The sequence below is a fragment of the Monodon monoceros genome, unplaced genomic scaffold, assembly GCF_005190385.1.
Source record: "Monodon monoceros isolate NGI ecotype Baffin Bay Population unplaced genomic scaffold, NGI_Narwhal_1 Super_Scaffold_10, whole genome shotgun sequence".
In the NCBI taxonomy this organism is placed as follows: Eukaryota; Metazoa; Chordata; class Mammalia; order Artiodactyla; family Monodontidae; genus Monodon; species Monodon monoceros.
The window spans coordinates 20,107,081-20,120,028 of NW_021703766.1; positions in this window are offsets into that span (position 1 = coordinate 20,107,081).

The window sequence follows — 12,948 nt, forward strand, 5'->3', positions numbered from 1 at the left end:
CCCTATGTGTGCGTTACATCCCCGCGACTGATTTACTCGATAGCTGGAAGTTTGTACCTCAGAATCCCCTTCACTGATTTGCCCCTCGCCACACACCCCTTTCCCTCTGGCAACCACCAGCTTGTTCTCTGTATCTAAGAGTCGTTTGTTTTGTTCTTTTAGGTTCCATATAGGGTTGAAATCATATGGTATTTGTCTTTCTCTGACTTACTTAGAGTAAGACCCTCAAGGTCCATCTGTGTTGTTGCAAATGGTGAGATTTCATGGGCTCCTACAAGGTGGGCTGATGGGGTTCCACTGAAACTCAATTTAGCGCCAGAAATTCTAAGGGCAGCAGAGCAAAGGAACATGACCCAAGCTTGCAGGTCTCTCTCCATCTGGCTTGACCGCAGCCTGAAATCTAGGCTAATGGGATGGCTTTTATTCTTTTAAGACATCAGCATCCCTTTTTAAAAAGGCAATTGATTTCCTGTGTGCAACCCCAGGATTCCCGTGTGTGACAGGGAAGACCTGCATTCTCTTGATTGGAGAAGAGGCAGGGGATTGGCTTCTAGGGAGCCTCAGGGACACACCCAGGAATTCCAGGCCTCTGGGGAAGATAATCTGGAAAACTGCTGATCTAAAGGAATGGCAGACAGCACGTCCTTCAGCTGATACTCTATAAATATTCCTCGCGGGTGGGGTTTGACGAGTATTGGAGGGTAACGTGCTCCAGCGGAGACTGATGCTCCGTGCTGCTGACTGCAGGTGATTTCACAAACACTGATAGGCGGGCAAGGGCCGAAAGCTCCAGGCTCACTTAGCCTCCAGTCCCAGGTCTCAGATGATCCGGCCTTAGAGAATTCACGGTCCTGAGTGTGGGCCCCGGGGCCATATCACCCCCACCGCGGCCCTGACGGGAAGCAGGGCCACACTGACAAAGTCTCTCAGGACCGGGTTGCTCTAGATCTTTTTAACTGTTTCTTGACATGCCTCTTCAGCTGTCACGCTGAAATGTGATTCCCATCTCTGTTTATCTAATGTCACCGGGGGAGGCACTTGGAGAATTGTTATGACTAGACGTCAACCTGCAAACGCTCTCTCTCCCCTCAGCTGGTTCTCTCCACCTTCCGAAATGTCTCTGGAGCTGCTGAGCCACTGGCAAGGTCTTTGGCAGCACCAAAAATAAAGGACCGATCTTGGGGAAAGGAAGATCCTCCATGGTGCTTGCTGGACCTGGAGGTTCCATCACACTTACCAGGCACCTACTCCGTGCCCAGCACTGAGATGGTTGGAGGCGGTGACCATGGGAAGGAAGGGGCTCATATGTTCTTAGGGGCTCATGATCAGGGGGTGAGGCCAGCACACCCACACATATACTTTTCTGATGTGAAAGAGAGCCCAGAGAGGGTGATGCATGGGAAAACACGGTGCAGGGGAGATCCACTCTCTCCTTCTTCACCCTGCTGTCTGCCCCAGAAGCTGTACTGCATGAATGACATCAATGGGGTCTTCCGCGTGCTGCTTCCGACTGGGTCCAGCCAATGGGGAGCTCTGAAAAGAGTTAGGTGGGAGGTCAGAGGGTGCCTTCATTGCTGTCACCATTATCAATAACCATTGCTAACTAGTGGGTGCAAACCAGCCCCAAATACCTTGGACTCATAGTTACAAAGCAATGCTGTTCTTCAGTACATTTCGTGCCTTGACTAAGGGTCAGTATTGTCCAGGTGTTTTTGCAGAATAGCTCAGGCCACTTCTGTGTTTCTAGAATTAAGTTTCACAGCCAAGAGTGAGGTCAGAGTATTTATCCCCTAACTGCTCCCTGCCAGGTCTCCCCTGGGCTTGGCTGGGTCCGTGACTGAAGATCATTGCTTCTCCCAAGGAAGATGATTGTCTTGTATTCTCTCCCTCTGGTTTCTGGCAACTACTCCTGCCCCTCAGCCTTTTAGTCCTAGGTGTGATAAAGTTCTGCTGCTCTGCTGCTCTGAAGCCTCAGGTGATTGCTTAGTGCTTTTAGCCCCCTGTCGCCTTACCTTTGTACATAGCCCCTTCAAAAATAATCCCCCTGGAATCACCCTGTTTTCAGTACACAATCTCTTTCTTATTGGAACCTGGACTGATTCAAGGAGGGATGGATTAATTCCAAAAACAGAAAAGTAGCTCTCAAGAGTTGGGTCTCAAAGGAAAGTGGGATATGAATAGGGGAAGAGCACTGCTCGGTAGTGTGTCAGCATTTGTCCCTGGAGCTTCATCTCCGGAGTCCCACTTAACTTTCCCAATAGCCTCCTAGACAGGAGTGCCCTGGACGAGGACAGCCAGGCTTGGGGAGGTCATCTGAGAGCACGCTCTCGTGCCTGGCTGAGATAGGACTCTAATTCTGCTCAGCCCACCTCCAAGGTCTCTGAACCCTCCATTACCCCATGTTGCCTCCCGTCAAAGACCTGAGTCAAAGTCCAAACAACAGGTGTGGGCTGGATGGGGCAGGAAGACCTGACAAACAAAGGGAGATGCTTTAGAGGCCCCTTGGGAAGATAAGAGGTGACCTTGGCAAGTTCTGTATCTTGGAAGCCCAGGTCATAATAGTTGAGAGGTAGTACAGCAGTGTGGGGCCCCAGTAAACTTTCTGAGTTAAGAAGTCATTCAACGTTTCTTAGCGTCAAGTTCCTCAGTTATCAATGAGGGATAATGATAGCCTCTGCTTCAGAGGGTTGTGGTAAGAATTAACTAAGATGAAGCACATACAGCATCGGACACAGTCTCGGACCCGTAGTTGGCATCCGACAAATACTGGTTATTGTTGTTGACGAGCGAGAAGTAGCAGGTGTAGTTGGTGAGGCAGCTTAGAGGAGAGAGAATGGCAGTATGATTTTACGACATGGAGAGTCTTGGAGTGGAGTGTCACCAAGTGCTGGAGCTGGAAGGAAATTTAATTGATCCTGTTGTCTGACACCCCCCCCACCCCACTCTCAAATGCGTAAACTGTGGCCAGCATGGGGAGAACGGCCTATTCCAGGTCACCCAGATTTTGATGGAAGGACCAGGACTTAAACTTGAATCTTCCACTTTTCTGTCTTAGGCTCCTTTCTCCAGAACCTCCCATGGAAATTCCTCCATTGATTTCCTCACTTCAAGGATGGTGATGACTCTCAAACTTGTTAAGAGAATATTGTAAGGAATATTTGAGGAATTAATTATTAAGGAATATTTGAGGAAATAATGTCTATAAATCAGGCCAAATTCATTCTCGAAAGAGAAAACAGTTGTTGATTTTGCACTGGTTTATTAACATACCCAGAGTCATGTAGCTCATAGGAGGTAGAAGGGGGAAGGCAGGATTAAGGAAGACACTGCCTATTCTGACCTCCGAGTTGGTAGTCTCTCCTCTCTATCACACTCCTTCAGCCATTTCTTTACTGAAATTAAGAGCTGTGGCTTCAAATAGAGCCACTTGCTTCACACACTCTTCCTTCCTTGCTCCAGGAAACCCTGTCTTTGTGGCTTGCTCATATAGTGTTGGTTGTTAAAAAAAATGCCAAGGGACAAGGAAACAGAGCCTGAAATGTTTCATCTGGAAAAACAAAGGCAAACAGACAGACAAGGGGACAATTAGTTTTTGTTTGGGCTGAAGCCAGCAGGGTATGTGTCATGTAAGTAGAAGTCTGTAGAATTTAATAGGATTATTGTAGGGTGAGGAAGTCCATTTGGAGAGGGGGAAAAAGCACTGGAGCAAAACATGCCTGTACACATTTTTATAAATACTTAAACAAAAATCCAACCTAGGAACAACCCATCTGATACTTGAAATAACATCGCCACCACCAATGGTGACGTAATGTTAATGAACAACCATTAACTCTGAACTAAGCCTCATTTTAAGCACTCTACATTGGTGAACTCATCTAATCCTTGCAGGGCTACAAGACACATGTTGTTATTTCTGCTTTGGTAGTTAAAGATACCAGGGCCAAGAGGGGCTGAATAACCTTTGCAAAGCTACCAAAGTAGTAAGTGGTGGAGGTGAAATTTGAGCTTCATTCCAAGTCTTCTTCCTCATTTCTTTTTTTTTTCAACTTTTTATTTCTTCCTCCTCTGAAATGCCCTGGGAGCACAGGTAGGGTCCATAAATCCAGCTGATATGTAAGGAGTGATGTTGCCAGTGTGGACATCTGAGCAGGGCAAAGGTGTAAGTCAAAGTCTGTGGATTAATCCAGGGTCCAACATCAAACATATCCATAAGACAAGACAGGTGAGAATGTGGGATATGCTGGCCCAGTAATGCTAATGGAAATAGGTTTACTGTTGCCTTAAAAGTTGGAGTTAATGCCTTCTGAAGCCTGGCTTCCCCCCTCTAACATCTGCAGGAGCATATTTTCTGATTCTTTTCTCTGCCCCAGATGCCCAGCAAGATTTGGCCCTTGACATGGATTTGCTGATCTACTGACCAACTGATTGATTGACTTGTATATTTGCAGGTGTATGGTTTGGGGCTTCCAGCTGTAGCTGGGAATTGATTTTAATCTTCACAGGTTCAAAACGAAAGCTGTCAAATCCCTTACAGGAGATGGTGATGAGACACAATCTTATTAAAGAGAAACTGATAATTTATCATCTCCCAACAGCTCCAGGCCCAATTTTTTTGTGCGTGTATTCTTGCCAGAATCTCAGTGTCTCGTTCAATATCTAATTTATTTGGAGTTGTGTTGAGGGAGGAGTATCTTCTGCATTGGAGCATTGTCTCCAGTTTTCAGAGTAGTTAAACAGCAAAAGGAGAGGACCTGGTGGCCCTAAAGGGTTTAGTCCATGGAAGGGGACACAGACCTGTTTTCTCTGAACCTTGCACCGTGACAGTTTTCTCCCAAACCTAACTTCTTAAGGTCCTATTTTTTTTTTCTGATTAAATATCCTTTGTTTTTATGTTGTCACCTTGATTTTAGAATTTTTCTCTCCCCCTTGCTAAGTACTAAAATACTGTTTAGCAGTATTTTGATGTTTGATGCATTTCACAAGCTAAGTAACCTTTCTAACAGCACACATCAATGGGACCCTCTGGCCAGTGGAAACAGTCACCTCATCTGGTTTGGTCAGGAGGTGGCCTCCTTCAGCATCCATCACAGGAGAGCTGGGTCTTCAGGACAGAGGCTACTGGGCGTGCAGCTGGGTGCACGGGATCGGCTGGGCCCATCCTACTCTTTATCGCTGGGTCACAGTGACTGGTTCTGTGCGAGAGGGGGTGGGGTCGTGGGATTCAAGCGTGGCCTATGAGAATCATCCTTGGGTGTGGGATTCAGGCGTGGCCTTTCAGAATCATCCTTGGGTGTGGCAGGTGGGCTCTGAGAGAGGTTTTATTTCTAGCAGGTTTGCTAACCTGGGAGGGTATGAGCAAGGCTGCTGCTGTCCACCTTTCCAGTTACAAGGGCAGAGTGTGCTTCGGAGCTAAGAAGGAGAAGGCAGAATTCATAGATGGAAAGAGAGCTGTGATTGCAACGAGATTCCTTAGCCCTTCATTTATGAGGCTCAGTGAATTCTTTCTGCTCTCCAAGCTAGTTTAAGTTGTGCTTCTGCCACGTACAATCAAGAGACGGAGCCAGTATAGGTGGGTTTACTTCCTCCATTTTACAAAGAGCTAAACTGAGGCTCGGAGAGGCTATGAGGCTCCCACGAGTGGTAATTGGCAGAGCAGGGCGGCCTGTCTCAGAAGCTGCTGGAGTAACTGTGACCCAGTAGCATAACACTGCCCTAGATATGCCTTGCTGGAAAAACACCTGGTTTTATCATCAAGGCTCACAGCCAGTTCCAAATAACCATCACCCCAGCGTGAGTAGGACACCGTCCTCTGCTTTCCCGTTATTCCCTTGACTTACTTCATAATCATTCTTCTTTACTTTCTAACGTTTTCACTAAAACTCAAATGAATGCATGCACATTGTAGAAGTTACAGAGAAGCACGACGAAGACAATAAATTTACGCCGAACATTGCCACCTAGAAGAAATCAGTATTAAAATGGTGTGTTGTTTTCTCTCCATGCGAAAGAAACCGAAGCGTTCACTTAATTCATCTGTGCCTTAATGAAAAAATTGGCTCACGCCATCATTCCATGGCTTGTATAAAGTCCCATGTCCTGGACTTGAGTCCAAGCTCTGTCCTATACTAGATCTGTGATCTTGGGCAAGTCAGTTAAGCTCCTGGAGCCATTTTCTGATCTGTACTTATAAAGGGTTGTGCGAATAACGTAATAGTGGTTTCTACAAAAATTTTTTTCTTTCTAGTCACAAAAATCTCTCATAAAAATTTCTGTGTGGAATCCCAGTATATAAAATAGATAAAGAGGGGCTCTTTTGGTGAGTGTAGAGCCACCTCCAGCCCCAAGTGACCTATGATGTACCTTCAGTAAACTCTAGGGCACTGGGAGCTATTTTAGGGCCCTGGTCTATTATTAGATAATTTCCAAAGTGCTTTCATCAAAGAAACCCAAGGAAAAATGGCCAAGGAAAAAGAGAGGGGATAGGCTAAGTGGCGAAGAAAAACTCAATACATTCTCTCCTGTGAATACTAAATGAACAAGAACTCTACCCAGAACCAGTTTTTAGAAGATGACACTGAGGAGGGTGCAGTTCTCATTCTGGAGTTGCCTTGGCCATTGCTGAGTGTAGTCAAGGGCTTCTTATGAGACCCCACGCCCCCCTTTCTCTAACTGCATGTCTGGAAGGGGTGGGACAAAGCTAAGGATTGAGACCAGCAATCCTATCTACACAGATGCCCAAAGACACTCCCCTTGGTGCTGGGAGTCACCCAGAAATATCCGTTGAGTACTTGCTCTGTGCCAGGTGCTTTGCTAGATGCTGGGGATGCAGTGGTGGACAAAACCAGGCATAATCCTGTTCTCACCCTCTTCTCTGAGGACTTACTAGGTAGATAGGGAGTTAGACATAAACCATCTTGTTGTCTAATTTTACAATCCTAAACATTTCTGTAAAATTGCAATCTGTATATATGATGGATGGGCCCAGTCTGGGAGATCAGAAAGAATATGATGACATTTAAGCTATGATCTGAAGTTAACAAGCGTCCCATGCCAAGGAAGAAGGTTGTGCAAAGGTCCTGTGGCAGTTAGGGGATTAGTACCCTCCCCAGAACTGAAAGAAAGCCAGTGTGGTCTGGTGTGCAAGATAAGCCTGAGAAGGGAGACAGGGACCAGGACAAGCAAGTTTATGTGGGCCATGCCAATGATTTTGCTTTTTATCCCAGGAACCATGGAAAGCCAGAGGCTGTGACATCTGCCCGTTTGAGAGATGATGGAAGATTGTCCCAGGGAAGCGCCTGTAGAGATAGAGAAAAGCAGATGCATCTGGGAATTTTTTGGATAGCAAAATAAAGAAGACTTGATAGTATATATGTTATAGCAGGATGTGTTTTTTTTCTGTTGCTGCTATAACAAATTACCACAAACTTATGGCTTAAAACAACAGCAGTTTATTCTATTTCTGGTGTCTAGAAGTAGAAATGAGTCTTGTATTATGTATTTGTTTGTTTGTTTGGCTGTGCCGGGTCTCAGTTGTGGCAAGCGGTATCTTTGTGGCCGCGTGCAGTATCTTTGTTGAGGCGTGCAGGATCTCTTTAGTTGCAGCATGTGGGATCTTTAGTTGCGGCATGCGGGCTCTGTAGTTGCGGCATGCGAGATCTAGTTCCCTGACCAGGGCTCGAACCCAGGCCCCCTGCATTGGGAGCGTGGAGTCTTAACCACTGGACCACCAGGGAAGTCCCTAGAAATGAGTCTTAAAGGGCTAAAAATCAGCATGTTAGTAGGGCTGGATCCTCTTGGAGGTTCCAGGAGAGAATCCGTTTCTTTCCTCTTCCACGTTCTAGTGGCTGCAGGAGAGAATCTGTTTCTTTCGTCTTCTATGTTCTAGTGGCTGCTGGCTCCCTTGGCTTATGGCTGCATCAGTCCAGTCTCTGCTCCCATCATCACATGGACTTGTGCTCTTGTCATCACATCTCCCTCTGCCTCCCTCTCATAAGGACCCTTGTGATTACATTTAGGGCCCACCTTGATAATCGAGGATAATCTCTCCATCTTCATTGAAGATATGTAAGATTGTTTAATTTAATCACATCTTCAATGTCCCTTTTGCCAATAAGGTAAGATTAACAGGTTCCAAGGATTAGGACCTGAACATCTTTGAGGACCATCGTTCAGTCTATCATGTAAGGCAGGGAGGAAAAGAGATCCTGGGTGTTCCAGCTTTCAAATTGGATAGATGGTGCTGAGATGGAGTTCGGGTCCAAGATGAACTCAGTTTTGGTCATATTGTGTTTGACGTGCCTTTGAGACATCGAAGAGCAGCTGTCCATCAGGAAATTTGGAAACACCAATCTGGAGTCCAGAAGAAAGGTCGGGGCTAGAGACACAATTTTGAGATAGTAGATAGTAGAATAATGCTGTAGTAGATGTGCAGACAGTAGAATGTGAATAATGCTGTGGCATGGATGAGATTGTATATAAAATAAGAGACAAGAGTGCCCAAGACTAAGTCTTGAAGAGCTTTTAGAGGAGAATAATGAAGTAATGGCAATTTTCAGGGAGGATCCAGAGAGGCAAGAGGAAAACCAGTAAATTTCTGGCTCAAAAGGCAAGGAGGAAATGATTTCAAGGAGAAGAGAGTGATCGACTGTCAAAAATGTCTGGGGCTTCCCTGGTGGCGCAGTGGTTGAGAGTCTGCCTGCCGATGCAGGGGGCACAGGTTCATGCCCCGGTCTGGGAAGATCCCACATGCCGCAGAGCGGCTGGGCCCGTGAGCCACGGCCGCTGAGCCTGCGCGTCCGGAGCCTGTGCTCCGCAACGGGAGAGGCCACAACAGTGAGAGGCCCGCGTACCGCCAAAAAAAAAAAAATGTCTGAAGACTCAAGTAAACTGAGGATTGAAAATGTCCATGAAACTTACCACGTGAACTTGTATGCCAGAGTGATGGGAGCGGAAGGCATATTAGGTTGGAGCAGGTTGAGGAGTTGGTGGATGGGAAGGAACTGGAGAGCAAATATAGAAAATTCTTCTGTATTCATATATATCATTCTCTCTCTATATTACATGTTCACACTCATCTTTCAGATCACACTTCAACAATTACTTCTTCAAGAGAGGTTTCCCTCTCTTGAAGACCCTCACTTTTACAAGTCCTCCTAGCCCTGTTTCTTTCCTGTGTAGCCCTGATCAAAAGCTATGGAAATCTGTTTATTCACGTGATTATTTTATCTAAGTCATTCTCTCTTACTGCTCACACAAGCTCCTCAAAAGTAAGTTCTGGATCAGTTGTTTTTCACCATTGTATTCCCAGAACATAGTCCAAAACTGGCATATGGTAGGTACATGATTGACTTTCCTGAATGAAAAAAAAAAAAGATCAAATGAGTGCTATAGCTGTGAGATCAGAGATGGAAGCATTTTTGATTTCTAGAGGAAGCTTACTGTATTTAAAAGTGCACAGACTTTGAACTCAAAAGCCCAGAGTTTTAAATCCAGACACATCCAGACACATCTGTTTTTCAGTCCTGTGGCTTTGGCAGAATCAGACCAGCTGATCTTTGGAGCCTCGGTTTTCACAGCAGTATAATGGGATGAAGGCTTTGATGTAGATAATACCATCCACCTGATTGAGTCTGATATGCATTTTGCTCCCATAGCACTTCTGCCTTGTCAAGAGCTGAATCAGACATGTAAAACAATTGACATATATGAAATTTCCAGAAGTATTACTTTGGGAAACCATAAATGAGAACAAATAGAGAGGGAGAGAGAGAGAGAGAGTGGGTACCTGGCATACAGTAACAACTTAACAAATCCTGCCCCTTGGTTGTGTTGGGTTGCATTTTGTCCTTAGCATGTTGTGGTTGGGCCCTTGTAGATGCTTGAGGAATGATTTCCTGATTAAGGAGGTGCCTTTGTGGAAGCTCGCACCTGCTGATGTTGACGAGGGCTCACTGTGTCTGAGCAGAGAGGAGGGGGCTGGGAGGACTGGATCTCCCTGCCCAGGGGCTTAGTCTTCCCCTTTCTTGATGCCATTCCAGCTGGGCACCTGGCAAAGGAAAGCTAAGCATTTCTCCCCTGTGCCCACGCCTCCAAGATCACGTGTGGAGTTGGGCTGCCTGCTGGAAATCTGTAGTAATTCCGGTTTATTAATTTGTGCCCCTATAATTAAACAGTCATATTAATTAGCATTTCTGCTTGTGTGCCTTCCTTTTTCATGTTAAGAGTTGAAGCTCAGAGTAATTATTTATATGATTTCTTAATTTGTTTTGGTTCCTGTTTTCCCAAAGTGATACTTTTGCAAAATTCATACAGAGCACTTGTTTTGCATGTCTGATTGTCAGCTCTTGACAAGGCAGGATTGCTGTGGGAGCAGAATTGATCAGGTGCCGTCTGTGTTCTGGGCAGTAGGTAGTTCAGAGCACCCATTCTTTCGGATGAATTTGCAAGGAAATTTGCAATCTCCATGCACACTGCCAGTGGTTCTTGGATGTTTTAGTGTGTGTGTGTGTGTGTGTGTGTGTACATGTACACGTGTGCGTGTGTGTGTGTGTGTTTTGTGCATATGGGAGAATTTAAAAATTTTCTGTGAGGCAGTTATTCGTCTTGGTTTGGTATCATCACAGTGAACGACTGTTTTGTTTTCTTAGTATTGGGTTAGAATAATGGATGTAACCTACATGGCATGGAGGGAATCAAGGGTTTTCTGGCTTGGTTTAGGGACCTCCTTTTTGCCAAATATTCCCTTTCATGGTTGATGGGAACAATTCCTTCCACAGGCATTTGTGTCTAAGCAGCTACTGTCACCCAAGGTGAGGCAGGCTCTGGTCCCTGTTTCTGAAGCATTTATACCAGGGGAGATAAGGTCGAAATGATTAATGGGTCAACACAAGATACCCCAAACACATAAGAGCAGGCAGACAGTGGAATATGGTGCCTCATCGATTATCTTCATAAGAAAGGATGCAGATACAGGAGACCCAAAGGTAGGCGGTTGGGAGAGAAAGGAAGACAGAGGAAAGGAATTGGTAGAGGGAGGAAGGGAGTGAGCGTTTCTGGTGCCCCTGGTCTGTATTGCACTCTGGGGGCAGATTCTCTTCTAATAACAGCAACCCGGCAGCTTTGGCATCTACCCCTGCCCCCAGCCGCATTTTGTAGATGTGAAAGTAGAGGCTCAGGTGAGGATTGAGTGACTCCTCCAGGACCATCTGCTAGAAGGTGTCACAGGCAGGATTCACACCCAGCCTGTCTGATCCCAGAGCCCAGCACCCTCCACTCTCCCATGCACTGGCACCCGATGCTAATTGGCATGTGCTTTGGAGAACATGAAAGAATTTACCAGCAACTCACAACTTGCAGACTGTCCACTATACGCCAAGCTTTCTGCTCTGGGGATGCACAGTGCTCAGGGCCACGTGGGGAGCGCATGGCTAAGGGGTTAGAACAAGGTAGTCAGAAACCTTTGAGATCACAGCAATAGTAGCTGCTGCTGTTGAGCTCTTTGTGCCAGGCTCGTTTAAAACCTTCTACGTTCGTGATCTCATTTGATCGTCACAGCTGCTGCCTAGAATAGGTACCATTGTTTATTCCCATTTTATGGATGAAAAAACTGAGGAACAGAATGGTGAATGGAGAAGCAGGAGAAATGGATGTAGGTTACTGTTGTCATCCTGGGCTGGAGGAGGCTGGCAGGGACTGGGGGTGTCATGAGCGACAGGGGCCGGTCCAGCTGGGAGCCAGACAGATGGAGCCGTAGTGTCCGTGACGAGCTCTGGGTCCAGTGCTGCAACTGGCCCTGAGGGCTCCATGTGGGAGGCTGAATGATGCTCTGGAGATATAGGTCCATTCCCAGTAGAACTGAGGCATGATCAGCAGGATAAGTGAAGCCCAGACAGGAACCATTGAGCTGTGGGTCCAGCAGCAGGACAGTCAGTGGAAAAGAAAGGCGAGAACGTGCGCTTTGGAATCCAGCCAAACCTGGTTCAAATCTTGGCCCCATCACTTACTCAATGTGTGGCTTTGAACAAGACACTTCATCTCCTTAAGCCTAATTCGTCTTCTATAAAATATGGACAATAGGACTTGCCTTGCAGGGTAGTAATGAAGATTATGTAAGATGGTACCTGGAAAGAGCCCTAATCAATGCTTAGCACAGAATGGGCATGACATAAATATTTGAGGAAGGATGAAAAAGAAAGAATCCAAGGATATCATGGGATACTTCAAGGAGGAGGTGGCATTTGAATTGGACTTTAAAAGATGAGTAGGGATTATCTGACTTTTATGTGAACAAAGAGCGGAGATGAGTCCGGGATGGGCCTGCTGTAGGTACCTGTTGGGGCAGGCAGAGCAGCCCAGGATACTCTGAGGCTCCAGGAGGCCTTCAGGGGCTGAAGAGCAGTGTTCCCCATGAGGTCCCTATCATGGTCATTGACCTGGTTAACACTGACTGAGAACCTGCCGTGAGCCAGACTCTGTGCCTGGTGGGTACACATATTATTCCCCACCTCCCTGTAACAAGAGACTCACTTTTGGAGAGGTTGGATAGCAACTCACCCTGACTGGCAAGGCAGGTTATCGCTCCAAGCCCTTTCATTCCACTATCCCTTTCATCTTGCGTTACGCCTTTCATCATTGTAAGGATGAGCCCCCAGGATTGTCTGAATTGCTGGAGCCACTGCCCGGGCCCAAGCATCTGGGGGCTTGCCCATTATGTGAGCTGAGCTTCCCAGGGAAGACATATGCGTCGCTTACAGAGGCAGCGCTTCCTGACACCTCTGGCAACAACATTCCGAATTCTAATCGTGGAAATAATTTAGAAGAAGGAGATGAAGGTTATCATTTATTCAGGGGCCTTTATCAACAGAGGCCCACTCCAACTTTAATAAATGAAATGTGTTGCACAGAACGGGGGTCACTGAGGCATGAGATACTGTGTCTGCCCACTGA